The sequence below is a fragment of the Jatropha curcas genome, chromosome 2, assembly GCF_041381405.1.
Source record: "Jatropha curcas cultivar XTBG-Jc1 chromosome 2, XTBG_Jcur_1.0, whole genome shotgun sequence".
In the NCBI taxonomy this organism is placed as follows: Eukaryota; Viridiplantae; Streptophyta; class Magnoliopsida; order Malpighiales; family Euphorbiaceae; genus Jatropha; species Jatropha curcas.
Genome location: NC_143152.1, coordinates 12,835,268 through 12,854,480, shown reverse-complemented (window position 1 = coordinate 12,854,480; position 19,213 = coordinate 12,835,268). Strand labels below are relative to the sequence as shown.

General features: G+C 33.8%; 1 non-coding gene and 1 pseudogene across 1 annotated transcript; one reads left to right on the top strand and one right to left on the bottom strand.

The window, feature by feature from the left end:
• Positions 1-524: 524 nt before the first annotated feature.
• LOC149498267 (uncharacterized) lies at positions 525-17,251 on the bottom strand (annotated as a pseudogene).
• On the top strand, positions 16,605-16,711 carry LOC149498268 (small nucleolar RNA R71). Its single transcript, XR_016319848.1, has one exon. It is a non-coding gene; the product is annotated as a small nucleolar RNA R71 (small nucleolar RNA).
• Positions 17,252-19,213: the final 1,962 nt, after the last annotated feature.

Sequence of the window (19,213 nt, the reverse complement as noted above, 5' to 3'; positions counted from 1 at the left end):
ACTTACCTGAACTGCTGGACTTGTGATCTAAAACCAAAACAGGGGACGCATCTATTGGGTACAAAACCTTCGAACACTACTACTAGAAGAAGAGCGAATGGCTCCGAAGCTACTGATTGGGCTCTATTTTTGCTGGCGTTGGGCGATCTGAACAGAGACTGAACGATCTCTGCTTCGCGTGGGGAGAGAGTCTGGGAATGTTGGCTGAATGAAATTCACTTCTTTTCTTTTCTTTTGTTCTCACCTTACTCACGTGTGATATATGAGTCAAAAACAAAATAGGAGAACATAATAATAAGAAAAAGCCCACACTTGACGCTTATAAGGCCTATTAAAATTTCATATTCCATTAAACTCTCCAAGGAAAGATCACGGCTTCTGCATCCAAAAACAATCAAATTGGATCATTTTATTAAAGAAGATGACTAAAATAAATAAATAAATAAACAAAATTAAAATAAAACAAAAAGAAACTTTATTATTTTTTTTATTCATCTACTCTTTTATTTTCAAACTTCCTACTTTCAAACCTGAACTTTAGGAATTTCCAATGATATTTCCTCTGTTGCTGCTCGAAATCCCTCATAGAATGTTTTCAATCGGTGCCCATTAACCTTAAAAATTTTATTAGTCTCTAAACTCTGAATTTCCACTGCACCATGAGGAAAAATATTGATAACCACAAAAGGTCCAATCCATCTTGACCTTAACTTTCCTGGAAACAATTTCATTCTTGAATGATAGAGTAAAACTTTCTGGCCAATTAAAAATTGCTTTCTTGAAATTGGATTATCATGAAAGGCCTTAGTTTTCTCCTTGTAAATCCGAGAACTCTCATAAGCATCATTTCTAATCTCTTCCAGCTCCTGTAATTGCAACTTCCTATGTTCTCCAATAGCATCCACGTCCATATTGCACTTCTTTACAGCCCAATAAGCTCGATGTTCTAATTCCACCGGTAAATCGCATGGTTTCCCAAAAACCATTCGGTAAGGAGGCATTCCTATAGGTGTTTTATAGGCTGTGCGATACGCCCACAGAGCATCATCTGAACGCAAACTCCAATCCTTTCGATTTGGACTCACTGTTTTCTCCAGAATTGACTTAATTTCCCTATTCGATACTTCCGCTTGCTCGCTTGTCTGAGGATGGTAGGCAGTAGAAGTTCGATGAGTAACCCCATATTTCTTGAAGAGAGTTTCCATTGTCTTATTACAAAAATGTGTCCCTCGATCGCTAATGATAGCTCTTGGAGTTCCAAACCTGGCAAAAATATTAGACTTCACAAAATCCACAACAGTTTTAGCATTATCATTTCGACAAGCCTTAGCTTCTACCCACTTAGAAACATAATCAACAGCAAGCAATATGTAAGTGTAACCAAAAGAAGCAGGAAAAGGACCCATGAAGTCTATACCCCACACATCAAAAATTTCACAAATCAAAATAGGATTAAGGGGCATTTGATCTCTATGTCCTAAATTTCCAATTCATTGACAATTAGCACAAGCTTTACAAAAAATATATAAATCATGGAATAATGTTGGCCAATAAAATCTGTTGGCTCAAGGGTCAATTTCTAATCTCAGATTTTGATGATTAATACAAAACAAATAAATTTAAATTATGTTATTTGTGCTAATTTTATTTTATGTAGAATTACTATGGAAAGAAATTGTACAGGGCAAGTCCTACATTGAGTGTGAAGATATTCGAAGATCCTAGTAGCTAGGTATTTAGGATACTTTGTAGGATAGAGAGAAAATCCATATATGAGCACAACATTATTTTTCTCTTAAAAATATTTTTGGAAAATTAGATTTCTTCAAAATAATTTATTTTTGAAAATATTCTTTAAATCGAAATGTTTTAATTTCCTAAAATTAAATAGATTCCTTCTCTAAAGTTTTTGGTAATAAAACCATACACTTTTCAGAAATATCTTTTGAAAAATCTAAAGTATTTAAATTTATTTTCTTACCTTAAAAAACGAAGGAGAATCTTTTTCGTTTTTAGTAAGAGCATCCTTCCGTAAAAATATTTTCCAAATAATGCTGCCGAAAATCTATTGTTCAAAGGAAAGCAAAAATCGTGTTTTATTCTCTTACCAAAAAGGATAAAATAAATTTTTGGTAACAAAGATTTTCGCATCTTCTAAATAAGGAAAGCAAATATTCTGATTTCAAATGAAATATCCACTTTCCTAAAGCAAGAGACACAATGCTCTCTATAAATAGGAGCTTTCACGTCTTAAGCTATGGTGAAATAAGAGTTTTCGTTTTAAGAGCATTTTCTCATTGATCAAATCTCTATCTCTCAAAACTTACTCTCTACCCCCATTTTTCTTTTCATCTCTACACTTAACGTTTTCAATATTTAAAGTGAAAAGAATTTTTACAATTACTTTTGAAAAACGGTTCTGTGTTCTAATCGATCTTCGAATCTGATAAATTGTTTTTCCTGTGCTTATATGTGCATTTCTTTCTGTCTATTTAGATTCTGTAATCTATAGTAGACAGGCTCTTTATTTGTTAAACTTTGTGTGTAATAGCTTAGGTTAGAAGCTATTGTGATAGAGGTTATCAAGCGACCTTCTCCTTGTGTGAGATTTTAATGTCTTGAAGTGAGTTTCTGTACTCTGCCAAAAACAGAAAAGGGTTGAGGTTAACTAGAACCTTTGAAAAATCTAGTGGGACAAAAAGGGTAGATCTAGGTGTTGATCTATTGCCTTGTGTTGTTGGTTTGTCTCTTACCCTTAAAAGAGATAACATAGTTGAGGATCTCAAGATGCGTCTTGGGGAGTGGATGTACGCGAGTTAGTGCCGAACCACTATAAATCACTGTGTTCATCTTTTAATTTCTGAAGTTTGCTTGATATTACTTTTATTACACCTCTGTTTAATTTTTAGAAACGCTAAAATTGTTAATGATTCAGATGTTCTAAAACGGTAATAAGTCTTATCTCTTCTGAACATTAGAACTCTGGAATTCTAATAAGTGAATATACCATGTTCTAACTGTTGTTCTATTCACAGTATATTTCACTGATTGGCTTCTAATTAATTTTCTAAACTTTATGAGGAAGTTCTAATCTCAATAACTTTCCTTCATAAAGAAGCTCTGATATTGAAAAAGTCAGTGTGAAGCTGTTCTAATCAATAGCTGCACTTTGCACAGACTTTCTATCTTTTATAATTAGAACATTGTGAGGTGAATCTGATCCATATTCTATTCTCACAAAGTTCTTTGTGTTTTCCGCTGCACTTAGAATTCTATATTTTGTTTAGAATTTCTAAAATTTATATCTGTTTTTGGAAAACCCAATTCACCCCCCCTCTTGGGTTGTGCTATACATATACGGGACCCACAATCTGGTATCAGAGCCTTGGCTCTTGACTTACCGAAGCTTAACCGCTTAGAGATAAGATCCCATGGCAACCCCACTTCCTCTTTCTTCTTTAGAAGGACAATCTGTTTCTAGACCTCCTTTGTTCAATGGCTCTAATTATTCTTACTGGAAAACTAGAATGGAGAATTTCATGAAATCAGTTGATATAAACTGCTTGAGAAATGTTATCACTGGTCCTCGTATTCCTATGAAAATTGTAGGAGATGAGCTAGTTAGAAAAACAGAAGAAGAATATACCGATGCTGATTGGAATGACATTGCTGTAAATGCAAAAGCCACTAATATTCTTCATTGTGCTTTAGATGCACTGAATACAACAAAGTGTCTGGATGTAAATTTGCGACAGAGGTATGGGAAAAACTTAAAGTCACCTATGAGGATACAGATAGAGTAAAAGAATCCAGAATAAATATCCTTGGAGAGAATATGAAATGTTTAGTATGAAAGAAGGGGAAACTATTGTAGAATTAAATTCTAGATTTACTAATATAGTTAATCCTTTGAGAACTCTCGGAAAGGAAATTTCAGAAGATGAGCTTGTTAAGAAAATCCTTAGAATTCTACCTAGAAAATGGGATTCTATAGGAACTGTCATGAATTACAAGAGACTCCTGTCACTTATGATTATCTTATAGGAGCTCTAGTTTCAGAAGAAATGAAATCTTCTTTGACAACAGAAGATAAGAAAAAGAAAGGACTGGCTTTGAGGGTAGATTCTAGTGAAGAAAGTTCTTCTGATCTTGATAGTGCTGATTTAGCACTTGTTGCTAAAAGATTTAAAAGTTCTATAGAAAGGGTGGAAGGCCACAGAAAAAGTTTAACAAAAAGAACTTTCCATCGAAAAATAGTAAATTACCTAAGAAAGAACCTTCTGAAGTGGTTTGTTATGAATGCAAACAAACTTGGACATATCAAGCCTAATTGTCCTAAATTGAAAAACAAGTCAACAAAAGAGAAGCTGAAGCAGGCCCTCGTAGCTGCTTGGAGCGATTCAGATGATTCTAATCCTGAAAGCCACAGCGATCAAGAAGAAATTGCTAATATCTGTCTAATGGCTACTATCGATTCTGAATCTAAAGAAATCAGCACTCTGACTTCAACACAGAAAGCTGGAATCAACGAAACAAATGCAACGATCCATGAGAATGATGAAAGCATTGTAAGTATTTCTGAACCCGAATCAGAAAGTGATCTTCTAAATACTTACAATAATCTTTGCAATGAGTTTGAGAAACTTGTTAGAAAGCATAAAGTTCTAAAGAAAGATTTCAGAAAATTAAAATCTGAAAGTAATCATTTAAATATGCTTTTTATCAAGAAGTTACATGCAAAGATCTTATTATAGAAATCAAAGATCTTAAAAGTTGTAATAATCGATTTTCTGAAAATCTGACACATCTTGAAGAAAAATGCAAAAATCTGAATTCTGAAAATGAATCTTTGAAAATTGAGATTAGAATTCTAAATCAATTTCAGAATCATTTTCTAAAAAGGAGACAAGTTCTAACTGTGATAGCATTTCTAAACTGAATCGTGTTTCTAATCAAAAAAATGCTGTTTTCTAATGTTGTGACTTTAGAACATCAAAGTTTCAACAAAAAGAAAAATCATAGTGCACCTGTTACCACTAATCCTCCAGGACCCAATATGAGTTGGGTACCTAAATCTGCTTGATCTTTTCAGGTGTGCCTAAGGAGCGAGCTGAAAACAGAGATGTGGTACATGGACAGCGCTTGCTCTAGGCATATGACTGGTGACAGAAAGAAGTTCACCAGATTAGAAAAGAAAAAGGGAGGTACGGTAAGCTTTGGAGACAAAGCAAAAGGTAAAATTGTTGGTATTGGCATGGTAGGTTCTGATCCTTCAATAGAAGATGTGTGCTTAGTAGAAGGATTACATTACAACTTGTTGAGTGTAAGTCAGATTTGTGATAAAAATAAAAGAGTGATCTTTGAACCTTCTCATTATGAAGTTCAGAACATGCATGATAATAAAACCTTATTCGTGGAAAAATGTTTGGAAATATATATCTAGTAGATCTCTCTGATATGCATAACCAGGATATATGTTTAGTTTCTATTGATAATTCTAGTTGGTTATGGCATAGAAGACTTGGACATGCAAGCATGCACCTTATTTCTAAACTGTCTAAGAAAGATTTGGTCGTAGTTTGCCAAAGTTGAAATTTGAAAAAGATCACATTTGTGATGCTTGTCAAATGGGCAAACAAACCAGAACTTCTTTTAATCCCAAGGGCATGGTTTCTACTTCTAGACCTTTAGAATTGCTGCACTTTGATTTATTTGGTCCAATTACTCCTTCTAGTCTTGGAGGAAAATTCTATGCATTTGTTATTGTAGATGATTACTCTAGATTCACCTGGACACTCTTCCTTAGAAATAAGGATGAGTCATATGACATGTTTGTTCATCTGTGCAAGAGAATACAAAATGAGAAATGATACAACATCACGGCAATTAGAAGTGATCATGGAGGAGAATTTGAAAATCAGAAATTCGATGCTTTTTGCAACGAGACATGAATCTTCCATAACTTCTCAGCACCTAGAACACCTCAACAAAATGGAGTGGTGGAACGCAAAGATAGAACACTTCAAGAAATGGCCAGAACCAAGCTAAGTGATTCTAAACTACCAAAGTATTTCTTGGCAGAAGCAGTTAACACTGCCTGTTATATTCTAAACAGGGCTTTGGTAAGATCTAAACTTAAAAAGACTCTATATGAGCTATACAAAGGTAGAAAACCAAACATTGGTTATTTTCATATCTTCGGGTGCAAATGCTTTATTCTAGATAAGAAGAAAAATCATTTGCTAAATTTGATGCAAAATCTTATGAAGGGATTTTTCTGGGATATTCTAATAATAGTAAAGCATATAGAGTATTTAATAAAAAGACTCTAGTTGTGGAAGAATCTATTCATGTTGTGTTTGATGAAACTGAATCTACTTCTAGAACATTAGAAAGTGATGATGTTGTAGATTCTAATCCTGAAAAGCAGAATGAGCAATCAGAACAACTAGAACAGCCAGAAAGCGATCAGACACTCAATCGTCAGGCTGAACCAGAATTAGAACATGAAGATCAGAACATAGTTGAAAGTCAAATGCCAGAAACAGAAAATGAAGACTCTCAATTACCAAAAGAATGGCGATTTCATAAGTATCATCCCCAAGAAGACATAATGGATAATCCCTCGGAAAGGATGATGACTAGAGCTCAACTTAGAAGATATTTTGGTAATGTTGCTTTCGTTTCTCAATTAGAACCTAAAAATTTAGAAGATGCTCAAAATGATGAAAGTTGGATTCTTGCTATGCAAGAAAAGCTAAATCAATTGAGATAAACCAAGTTTGGAAACTTGTTTCTAGACCTAAAAACCATTCTGTTATTGGAACAAAATGGGTGTTTAGAAATAAGCTTGATGAACAAGGTAATGTTGTGAGAAATAAAGCAAGATTAGTGGCTCAAGGGTATAACCAAGAAGAAGGCATCGATTTTGATGAGACCTTTGCCCCCGGTTGCTAAACTTGAGGCCATTAGAATGCTTTGTGCATTTGCATGTTTTAAAAACTTCATGTTGTATCAAATGGATGTGAAAAGTGCTTTTCTAAATGGTTTTCTAAATGAAGAAGTGTATGTAGAACAACCTCCTAGCTTTGAAATTTTTGATAAACCTAATCATGTTTACAAACTTACTAAGCTCTCTATGGTTTAAACAAGCTCCTAGAGCTTGGTATGAAAGATTGAGTAAGTTTCTATTAGAAAATGGTTTTTCAAGAGGAAAGGTTGATACAACACTATTTATTAAAAATAAAGCACATGATATTCTAGTTGTACAAATCTATGTTGATGACATAATCTTTGGTTCTACTAAATCTTCTTTGTAAGGAATTTTCTAAGATTATGCAGGGTGAGTTCGAAATGAGTATGATGGGAGAATTAAACTTCTTCCTTGGGCTTCAAATCAAACAATGTGAGAATGGAATTTTCATTAATCAAGAAAAATATACTAGAGAGTTGTTGAAACGATTCAAAATGGAAAATGCCAAGGTATGTAGTACACCAATGAGTCCATCGTCAAAATTAGAAAAAGATGAAAAAGGCAAGGACGTGGATATCAAGCTGTTTAGAAGTATGATTGGTTCTTTGCTATATCTAACGGCAAGCAGACCAGACATACACTTTAGTGTTTGTCTATGTGCTAGATTTCAATCGTGTCCCAAAGAATCTCATTTAATTGCTGTGAAGAGAATACTAAGATATCTTTGTGGAACTTCTAATCTGGGTCTGTGGTATTCTAAAGATGATACATTTGATCTTGTTGGGTATAGTGATTCTGATTTTGCAGGAAGCAGAATAGATAGAAAAAGCACGTCTGGGACTTGTCAATTTCTGGGTAGCGCCCTTGTATCATGGTTTAGCAAGAAACAGACATCTGTTGCTCTTTCTACTAGAAGCAGAATATGTTGCTGCTGGAAGTTGTGTTGCACAAGTTCTATGGATCAAACAACAGTTGGCAGACTATGGACTGAAATTAGAAACAGTGCCTAAATGTGACAACATAAGCGCCATCAATTTATCTAAGAATCCAGTTCAGCATTCTAGAACCAAGCATATAGAACTCAGACATCACTTCATACGTGATCATGTACAAAAAGGTGATATCGTGATTGAGTTCATTCCCACAGAAAAGCAATTGGCAGATATCTTTACAAAACCTTTGAATGAAAGTCAATTCTGCTCAATTAGAAGAGAACTTGGTATGTTAGTTCTAAACTCGTAACTTTAGAACTCTGTAAGTATGTTCTAAACTGCTTTCTAATTTCGAAAATAGAAGATTTGCTATGTTCTAATTTTTATTCTGTGTGAAAATTGATTTTTGTCTAAAAACGCACATTGCTCTGATATGACTTTCTAAAGTCATTATCAGAATCTTGCTTTAGACTAAACCAAAAACAGTTACTTTATTGTGTTGTTTTTTTATTATGTTTTTGTCTTTAGTGCTTTGGCGGTTTATGTTTTATTTTTTTATTTTTTTGTTTTATTTCCTTTATTTATTTTATTTCTTTTGTCTTATTTGTCGTTTTGAATTCCATTTAAAAACTGCTCTTTATTTCTTTCTTCCGCCACAGTGTCTTTATTCTTATTAACTGCTTAGTATCTCTTATCGTCTTTTGCTAACAAAACCCTAAGTTGTTCTGAGTTTGAGATTTCAACAATGGCCGAATCTAGTTCAAACTCTTCATCGACTCTCTTAGAGCAAGAGCTTCAACTTCTGGAAGCTCTCAAAGAAATATGAACAGAAGGAGTCGAAAGAGAAAAAGGAAGAGGAAACAAAGAAAAGAAAAATCGAAACTGCATCACAGAAACAGGTAGCTAAAGCACATAAAGGTAAATCAGTTCTTTCACTTATCCTCTCATGCGTTCATATTATAGATTGGAATTCTTTGGTAGCGATGATTTGATTTTAAGGAACTCTTTGAGTTCCAAGGCTGGATGAACTTTTTGTCTTTGAATGAACTGTGCTATGAGAGTTTGGTTAAGGAATTTTATGGCTCTTTGAAAGTTAATGGGACAGAGTCGATCTCTGTCAAGCTTCAGGGTGAGACCAAAGAGTTATCGTACGCTGATTTTGGGAAAATTTTTGATGCCGAATGCTGGGTCTAGGGTGACCAAAATTAAGGACGTGTCTAGGGTTAGCGATTAAAAAAGGAAGATTTTGTGAAAAGATTGTGAAAGGTCTGCAGACAAACAGGGTCAATAGAATGCTCTAACTGACAGAGAGCATGAAATGGTTGTACAAGCTCATTGTACATTATATCTATCCCAAGAGCGCTTCACTGAATATGTGAATCAAGTAGAGCTGTATAATGTGGCACATAGTTGAGAAGAAACCCTCAATCTATGTCACATTTTTGAAGTTGCAGAACAATCCCAAAAAGCTACCCTACGGTATGATTCTTACCCTGTTTGAGTTTCTGGATGTGATCTAGAGAGTGTTGGTCTTCTTCCAAGGATAGCGGGTCTTTGAAAATGAAGGATGAGGAAGAAGGAGAAGAGAAGAAAAGAGAGAAGAAGAAAGAAAAAAGAAAAGAAAGAAAAAAGGAGGAAAAAAAAAGAAAGAAAAAGTCATGAAGGACAAAAGATAAAAAGAAGAGACTGAGAAGAAGAGAAGAAAAAGGAAAAGCAAAGTTAGTGAAATAGAAGAGAAGAAAGAAATCAGAAGAGAAAGTAAGAGAAGAGGAAAAGAAGACAAAGAAAAGGCAGAAGAAGAGAAGAAGAAAAGAAGAAGAAGAAGAGAAATTAGAAGAAGAGAGAAAAGAGGAAACTGAAAAGGAGAGTGCTGCAGAGAAGAAGAATAGAAAAAAAGAAGAAACAGAAAGAAGAAAGAGCCTGAAAAGATAGAAAAAGGGAAGAAAGTAGAGGAAGATAGTGATGCTGAAACTGAGAAAGCTAGAAATTAGTATGAAGAGAAGACTACTGAGGATAAGACAGAGCAAGAATCTGAGTTGTCGGCTCAAAGAAGTAGGGAAGTATGCTGGGAAGAATAGAAAAGGAGCTAATAGAAGAGCATAACAAAGAATTGATGAGGCAATACAGCATTGCCAGACTAATTGGATAGAATCAGTCTCTCATCAAGACTTTGGAAAGAATGAAGGATGTAAATACAAGGAAGTTAGCTACTCTCAGAGTGAAAGGAACACCCTACATCCCCTCCTCAGAAAACCAAAGAACGTGAAGCACACTGCTGGCAAGCACAGACTCATGGAAGAAAGCCTCCACTGCATCCATCTTCTAAAAGGCCAGAAAGTTCTTCTGAGACTGCTCCAGCTCAGAATTTGAGGAGTTCTAAGAGACTTAGAACTGGTTCTAAGCCTCTCTGATTTGTTTCTTATATGTTCTGAACAATTTATTTTGCTTTATCTTTGTAGGATTATATTTTTGGAACTGTTTATTTTTCTTTATTTTGCTGTGATTTTGTCTAACCCTTTTGTATGATGACAAAAAGGGGGAGAACGCAGGTATTTTGGTGATACTTTGAATACTTTTGGTACGTACTTGGTAACCAAAGTACTTATACCTTAGTGGTTATCTATAGTGTGTTATCTGTGCTTATATTTTCTAATCTGTATGTTTATCGTTTTCTAATATGGTCTATTTTGGTGAGCTATATTTTCTATGATAAGCTGTGATTTTAGAACTTAGATTCTTATTCTAACGACTGTTTTGCAGGTTGGACATAAGATCCTTTGTTCTATTTCTAATATCAGTTTCTATTCTTTTGCTCTGATCATATGTTCTGTTTATTAGAACTTAGACATCTTATCAATCTCTGCTAGTTCTATATATATATATGCTCTGATTATTAGAACTTAGAATATCTTGCTATTTTTGCTAGTTCTAAAATCAGTTTCTAAAAAGGCCTCCCTAGTTCTAATTTTCACAAAACAGTTTTATTGCATCTATTCAGGGGGAGCAAAATACTGTTCTAATTTGCTCACTAAAAATCTTTTGGCATGATTAGAACTTATATGCAAAATTCAGGGGGAGCACATGTTTTTATGTTTGCTAAATTTATTGGTTTTGTCATCATCAAAAAGGGGGAGATTGTTGGCTCAAGGGTCAATTTCTAATCTCGAATTTTGATGATTAATACAAAACAAATAAATTTAAATTATGTTTTTGTGCTAATTTTATTTTATGCAGAATTACTATGGAAAGAAATTGTACAAGGCAAGTCCTACATTGAGTGTGAAGATATTCGAAGATCCTAGTAGCTAGGTATTTAGGATACTTTGTAGGATAGAGAGAAAATCCATATATGAGCACAAAAATTTATTTTTCTTTCAAAAATATTTTTCGAAAAATTAGATTTCTTCAAAATAATTTATTTTCGAAATATTCCTTAAATCGAAATGTTTTAATTTCCTAAAATTAAAGATATTACTTCTCTAAAGTTTTTGGTAATAAAATCATACACTTTTCGGAAATATCTTTTGAAAAATCTAAAGTATTTAAATTATTTTCTTACCTTAAAAACGAAGGAGAATCTTTTCGTTTTAGTAAGAGCATCCTTCCGTAAAATATTTTCCAAATAATGCTGCCGAAAATCTGTTGTTCAAAGGAAAGAAAAATCGTGTTTTATTCTTTACCAAAAAGGATAAAATAAATTTTTGGTAACAAAGATTTTCGCATCTTCTAAATAAGGAAAGCAAATATTCTGATTTCAAATGAAATATCCACTTTCCTAAAGCAAGAGACAATGCTCTCTATAAATAGGAGCTTTCACGTCTTAAGCTATGGTGAAGTAAGAGTTTTCGTTTTAAGAGCATTTCTCATTGATCAAATCTCTATCTCTCAAAACTTACTCTCTACCCCCATTTTTTTTCATCTCTACACTTAATGTTTTCAATATTTAAATGAAAAATTTTTACAATTACTTTTGAAAAATGGTTCTGTGTTCTAATCGATCTTCTAATCTGATAAACTGTTTTTCCTGCGCTTATATATGCGTTTCTTTCTGTCTATTTAGATTCTGTAATATATAGTAGACATGCTCTTTATTTGTTAAACTTTTGTGTGTAATAGCTTAGGTTAGAAGCTATTGTGATAGAGGTTATCAAGCGACCTTCTCCTTGTGTGAGATTTAATGTCTTGAAGTGAGTTTCTGTACTCTGCCAAAAATAGAAAGGGTTGAGGTTAACTAGAACCTTTGGAAAATCTAGTGGGACAAAAGGGTAGATCTAGGTGTTGATCTATTGCCTTGTACTGTTGGTTTGTCTCTTACCCCTTAAAAGAGATAACATAGTTGAGGATCTCAAGATGTGTCTTGGGGAGTGGATGTAGGCGAGTTAGTGCCGAACCACTATAAATCACTATGTTCATCTTTTAATTTCTGAAGTTTGCTTGATATTACTTTTATTACACCTCTGTTTAATTTTTAGAAACGCTAAAATTGTTAATGATTCAGATGTTCTAAAACGGTAATAAGTCTTATCTCTTCTGAACATTAGAACACTGGAATTCTAATAAGTGAATATACCATGTTCTAACTGTTGTTCTATTCACAGTATATTTCACTGATCGGGTTTCTAATTAATTTTCTAAACTTTATGAGGAAGTTCTAATCTTGATAGCTTTCCATCATAAAGTCGTTCTGATATTTGGTTAAGGCTCTGTGAAGAAGTTCTGAATTTAATAACTGTCTTTCACATAGCTTTATATGATTTTTCAAACTTTAAGAGGAAGTTCTAATCTCAATAACTTTCCTTCATAAAGAAGCTCTGATATTGAAAAAGTCAGTGTGAAGCTGTTCTAATCAATAGCTGCACTTTGCACAGGCTTTCTATTTTATAATTAGAACATTGTGAGGTGAATCTAATCCATATTATATTCTCACAAAGTTCTTGTGTTTTCCGCTGCACTTAGCATTTTATATTTTGTTTAGAATTTCTAAAATTTATATCTATTTTAGAAAACCCAATTCACCCCCCCTCTTGGGTTGTGCCATACAAATACGGGACCCACAAAATCCACATTCAAGAATCTTACGAGCTGTTCTCTTAGGTCCAAAATGACCACCACAAGCATAAGAATGACAAAATGTAAGAATGGACTCAACCTCATCATTAGTGACACACCTTCTAGTTATTTGATCTGAACAATATTTCCACAAATAAGGGTCATCCAAAGCATAGTATTTGGCATCACTTTTAATTTTATCTTTTTCATGCTTAGTTAAATCATCAGGCAATGATCTAGTAACTAAGTAATTGACAATGTTAGCAAACCAAGGAGTACTATTACTTAAAGAGAAAAGATACTCATCTGGAAATGCATCATTTAAAGGTAGAGTTTCCTCTGTCAAAGGTACCCGGCTAAGATGGTCTGCCACCAAATTTTCAGACCCCTCTTATCTCTAATTTCTACATCAAATTCTTGCAGTAACAAGATCCATCTTATTAGCTTAGGTTTAGCTTCTTTCTTCTTCAACAAATACCGCAGAGCTGCATGATCAGAAAACACAATAACTTTAGCGCAAAGCAAATAAGAACGTAATTTTTCTAAAGCAAATACAATAGATAACAGTTCGTTTTCCGTTGTGGAGTAGTTGCTTTGAGCACTATCAAGTGTTCTTGAGGCATAATAAATAACATGAGGTTCCTTGCCAATTCTCTGCCCAAGAACAGCCCCTACAACATGATTGCTAGCGTCACACATTATCTTGAATGGAAAATTCTAGTTTGGAGCTTGAACATTAGGGGTTGTGATCAACTTCTCTTTCAATATGTCAAATGCTTGCTTACAGGCTTCATCAAACTGAAAATCAACATCCTTTTGCAAGAGTTTACATAAAGGTTGAGCAATATTTGAGAAGTCCTTGATAAATCACCGATAAAAGCCTGTATGTCCAAGAAAAGAGCGAACTTCCCGTACACTTACGGGGTAAGGTAAAGATTTTATAACATCGACTTTTGCCTTATCTACCTCTATACCCCTAGAAGAAACAATATGACCCAAAATAAGCCCTTGATCAACCATAAAATGACATTTTTCATAATTAAGAACAAGGTTAGATTCTAAGTATCTTCCCAAAACTTTTTCAAGATTTATTAAACATTCATCAAAAGAATTTCCATAAACAGTAAAATCGTCCATAAAAACTTCTATAATGTTCTCTACAAAATCAGAAAAGATACTTACCATACACCGTTGAAACGTTGCTAGGGCATTGCAAAGCCCAAACGGCATTCGTCGGTAAGTAAAAGTTCCAAATGGACATGTGAATGTTGTCTTTTCTTGATCTTCGGGTGCAACTGGAATTTGATAAAATCCTGAACATCCATCTACACAACAATAATGAGTTCTACCCGCTAACCTTTCAAGCATCTAGTCAATAAATAGCAGCGAAAAGTGGTCTTTCCTCGTTGCTGCATTTAGTTTCCTATAATCTATACAAACACGCCATCCATTTTGAACTCAAGTAGGAACTAACTCACCATCGAGATTTTCTACCACAGTAATGCCCATTTTCTTAGGTACTACATGAACGGGGCTTACCCACTTGCTATCCGAAATTGGATAAATCACACTAGAATCCAAAAGCTTTACGATTTCTTTCTTGACAACCTCCATCATAGGTGGGTTAAGATGCCTCTGTGCTTCTCTCCTTAGCCTGCTATCTTCTTCAAGCAAAATTTTATGCATGCATATGGATGGACTTATGCCTTTGACGTCAGCAATAGTCCACCCTATAGCATTCTTATACTTCATAAGAACCTGAATTAACTTCTCCTCCTCCTCCTTCTTGAATTTATTTGAAATAATCACTGGAAGGGTTTCTTCTTCACCCAAAAACACATACTTCAATTGTTGAGGCAGCGGCTTAAGCTCCAATTTTGGTGGCTGCAAAACAGAAGGCAAAAGAGCATGGTGACATTTAGGTCAATTAATTATAGGTCCATCACTTACCTTAAGGTCTTGTGCTTTTAATGCAAGCACCACTTCATGTAATTCTTCTTCAATCACAAACTTTTGTTCAAGCTTTCCAAGGCTTTCTGAATTTAAGTCATTGCAAAGCACAACCTTAAGGTTATCTTCTTCATTCAAATGAAGCACTTTTTCAGTCAATGGTTCAATAACATCTATGCCACAAACAGAAGAAACATCATTGGGAAATTTCATGGCATCATAAACATTAAATTTAATCACCTCACCATCAAATTCCATAGTTAATGTCCCCTCATACACATTTATCTTAGTTCTAGCGGTACTAAGAAAGGGTCTTCCAAGCAGTAAATTACAGGAATTAGAAGATTTATCATCCTCCATATCAATAACATAAAAATCTGCTGGAAATATTAAGTTATTCACCTGAACTAACACATCTTAATACTTCCTTGGGGTAAACTATAGATCTATCAGCAAGAACAATAAGTATCCCAGTTTCTTTTAAAGGGCCAGCATTTAGTTGCAAATAAATAGAATAAGGCATTACATTTATTGATGCTCCTAAATCACACATAGCCCTATCAATCCTGAAATTACCAATTTGACAAGGTATGGCAAACATACCTTTGTCTTTGCATTTTTGGGGTAATTTTCTTTGAAGCACAGCAGAAACATTTTCTCCCACATTAATATACCCAGATAATTTCTTTTTATTAGTGCACAACTCTTTAAGAAACTTTGCGCACCTGGGTATTTTCTTGATAGCATCGAGTAGTGGAATATTGATTTCCACTTTCCGGAATATGTCAAGAATTTCTTTCTCTTCTTCTTCCCTCTTAGACTTGGCAAATCTTTGAGGAAAAGGGGGCTGAATCTTCAGAATTTCAGATTTCTCCAACTCCGCACCATCGGTTGGCTTGACCTTCTCTATTTCTTCCTCCGGTACCAAGTCACGTAGACAATTTTTTGCTGCTAGAATTTCCAGCTCCTTGCCACTCCTCAAAGTAATTGCATTTGCATTCTGTTTCGAATTCAAAATAGTTTGAGAAAGTAACTTACCTTGAGACTCTAACTTACCCAATGAAGTGGCTAATTGGCTAACTTGGTTCTCCAAATTTTGGATGCTAATTCGCGTCTCTTGCTGAAATTGCATAGTGTTAGTAGCAAGTGATTTAACAATGTCTTCAAGAGACATCCCTGAACTAGAAGATCCATGATCAGGTGCTGGCTGCCTATTCTGAAATTTTGGAAAATTTGACGGCTTTGTTCCGTAGCTCAAATTTGGATGGTCTCGCCAGCCCGGATTATAGGTATTTGAATACGGATCATATTTCCGTTGAGGACCTGAAAAATTTTCCATTGCATTGGCTTGTTCTTGACTTTCATCTTGCAAAGTTGGACACATGTCTGTAGGATGTCCAGTATAGGCGCAAATTCCACAAGCTTTAACTTGCTGCCCTTTCCCTACAACTAAATTCTGAACCAAAGATGTTAAATCATTAATTTTATTTTCAAGAGAAGAAACACTTACCTCATTAATATTTCTTGAAGGTTCATGGCGAGACCCGAATTGTTGAGAATTTGCAGCCATCATGGAAATCAATTCCCTCGCGGCTTGGGGAGTTTTATTATCGATTGCTCCACCACTTGCTGCATCTATCATTTGCCTCTCCATAGGTAATAAACCTTCATAAAAATACTGTATTAAGGCTTGATCAGAAAACCCATGTTGCGGACAGCTTGCGCACATTTTCTTAAATCTCTCCCAATACTCATGTAGAGTTTCATTATTCTTTTGTCGACTCCCACAAATATCTCTTCTAATGCTGGCAGCCCTTGAAGCAGGAAAGAATTTATCTAAGAAAGTTCTTACCATTTCTGTCCATGACGTAATAGATCCGGATGGCAAATAAAATAACCACTCTTTGGCAGAATTGGCTAAAGAGAAAGGAAAAGCTCTTAATTTTATTTGTTCCTCAGAAATTCCATGGGGTTTCATGGTAGAGCATACAACATGAAATTCCTTTAAATGTTTGTGAGGATCTTCATCCAACAAACCTCTAAAAGTGGGCAATAATTGGATCAAACCTGATTTAAGCTCAAATGCAACCTCCAAGGCTGGGTATGTGATGCAAAGAGGAGTTTGATTAATTGGAGGTGTTGCCAACTCCCTTAATGTTCTCTGATCAGCCATCTCCTCTTCCGGTTCAAACTCACCTGAACTTTCAGGATTAATTGTTTGCTCTAGAGTCAATGTAGCAGCTGTAGACAATTGTTTCTTCTGCTTTGCCTCTTTTCTCAATCGTCTAGCAGTTTTCTCGATTTCAGAATCGTATTGGAGATCACCTGTACTATCTGATCTGGTCATAAAAAAAAACAATATGTTTAATTAACTCTAGTCCCCGGCAACGGTGCCAAAATTTGGCCAGTGTCGAATCCGCCAAAATTAATAATCTCACTACCAATTTAAAGAACTTGAAGAAAATGGTGAGTAAGGTTGAAATCCATAGAGACTAGAGATTAAAAATATTATTTTTAAAACCAGAAAATAAAAATGAATTATGAATGGGAGGATTGGAAAATTATTGAATCTAGCAAAAATAGTAATTTAAAAATGGGAAATTCAATTGGAGAAATATTTCCAGCCAAGATCAATCTTGTACTAGTTCTTCGTGTTGATCACTGAATTCAAATTGACTCATTAACATAATCAATAAATTGGTTATGGTTACTAAAAATGCTTTAAACAACCTAGTCTTTCCGTAGTAACAGAATAAGCAAGACAACGCGCTTTGATTAATCCCTTACCAATAACTAATTTTGACACGCGCCTAAAATTAAAATATATTGGTAGCATTAAGAATAAGAAAGACCCAATTCAATCTAATAAACAACATGTGTAGTCTATTCAAGAAGATTGTTTATCCCCTTAATATAACTTGAAAATCTGGCTCTAAACAAGCTATATTAATTGCTGCAAATTGTTAACTCAATCAAACAATTACGGATTTGATTATATTAACTAGCACCTGTCACTATAAATTAATCAAATAACTGGCCATTTACTTAATTAAATAGAACAACAATATCCATCTAAACCATTAATTGCAAGAGATAAACAAATATTGAAGAGTTAAATGAGTAAAAAGAAGAACAATTCTCACAACACTTCGGTAGAACTAACACTTGATTAAACCTTAAGCTGGAATTGAAAGAATTCAGCCACGTATGGCCATTTCCAAGCTTACAAACTAAAGAAATGAATTATTAACTCAAAACTCCGATATCCCAACTAATAGCCCATCTCTCCCTTTTATATAAGAGAAGAGAAGACTATTTCAAAGGAAACTGAGAAAAATATATTTACAATCAAATCAAATCCAACAAATAAATAAATTATATTATCTCGAGATTTTGATGATTGAAACAAAATAAATAAATTTAAATTATATTATTTGTGCTAATAATATTTTTATGCAGATTATATAAGGAAGGTAATAAATAAACAAGGCAAGTCCTACAATTTCAAGGATCATGAAGACTATTGAAGACTTTAGTGGTTAGATTTTTTAGGATTCATTATAGGATAGAGAGAACATCTATTTATAAGCACAAAATTAATTTCTTCTCTCTTTATCAAAAGGATTTTTCGAAAATAACTCTTTAAAAATCAAAAGCTTTTTGTTCCTTGATTATCTTACCTAAAATGGAGGAGATCTTGTCTCAATAATTTTTGATAATAAATATCTTAGAAAAAGCTTGTTTTAATTTTTCAAAAATTATCTTCATAAAGGTTTGAAATTTATTTACTTACTAAATTAGAGAGACTTTGTCTCAAATGATTTTGGTAATAAGAATAAATCGGATAATATTTTTATGCTCTTCATTTTCGGAAATAAATTTTTAAAGAGACCCAAAATCTTAATTTTATCTTCTTACCTAAACGAAAGAGATTCTATCTCAATTCGTTTTTGGTAAATATTTCGAAAAAGATTTCTTTTATTTTCGAAAATCTTATTTTTAAAAGAAAGTTAGATTTTCTTTTATTCACTTACCAAAAAGAAAGAATATTGACTCAAAAGATTTAGTAACAAAGATTTCCGTATCTTCTAAAAATGGAAAGTCAATATTCTGATTTGAAAAAGAGATTTCACTTTCTAAATGCAGGATTCTCATCCCTCTCTATATAAGGCGTTCTTTTCTTTAAAAGACATGGAGAAAAGAGTTTTCGTTTAAGAGTATTCGTTCATTGATCATATTTTATCTCTCAAAACTTACTCTCTACCCCTTTATTTCTTTTCATCTTAATACTTTACGTTTTATCTATAAC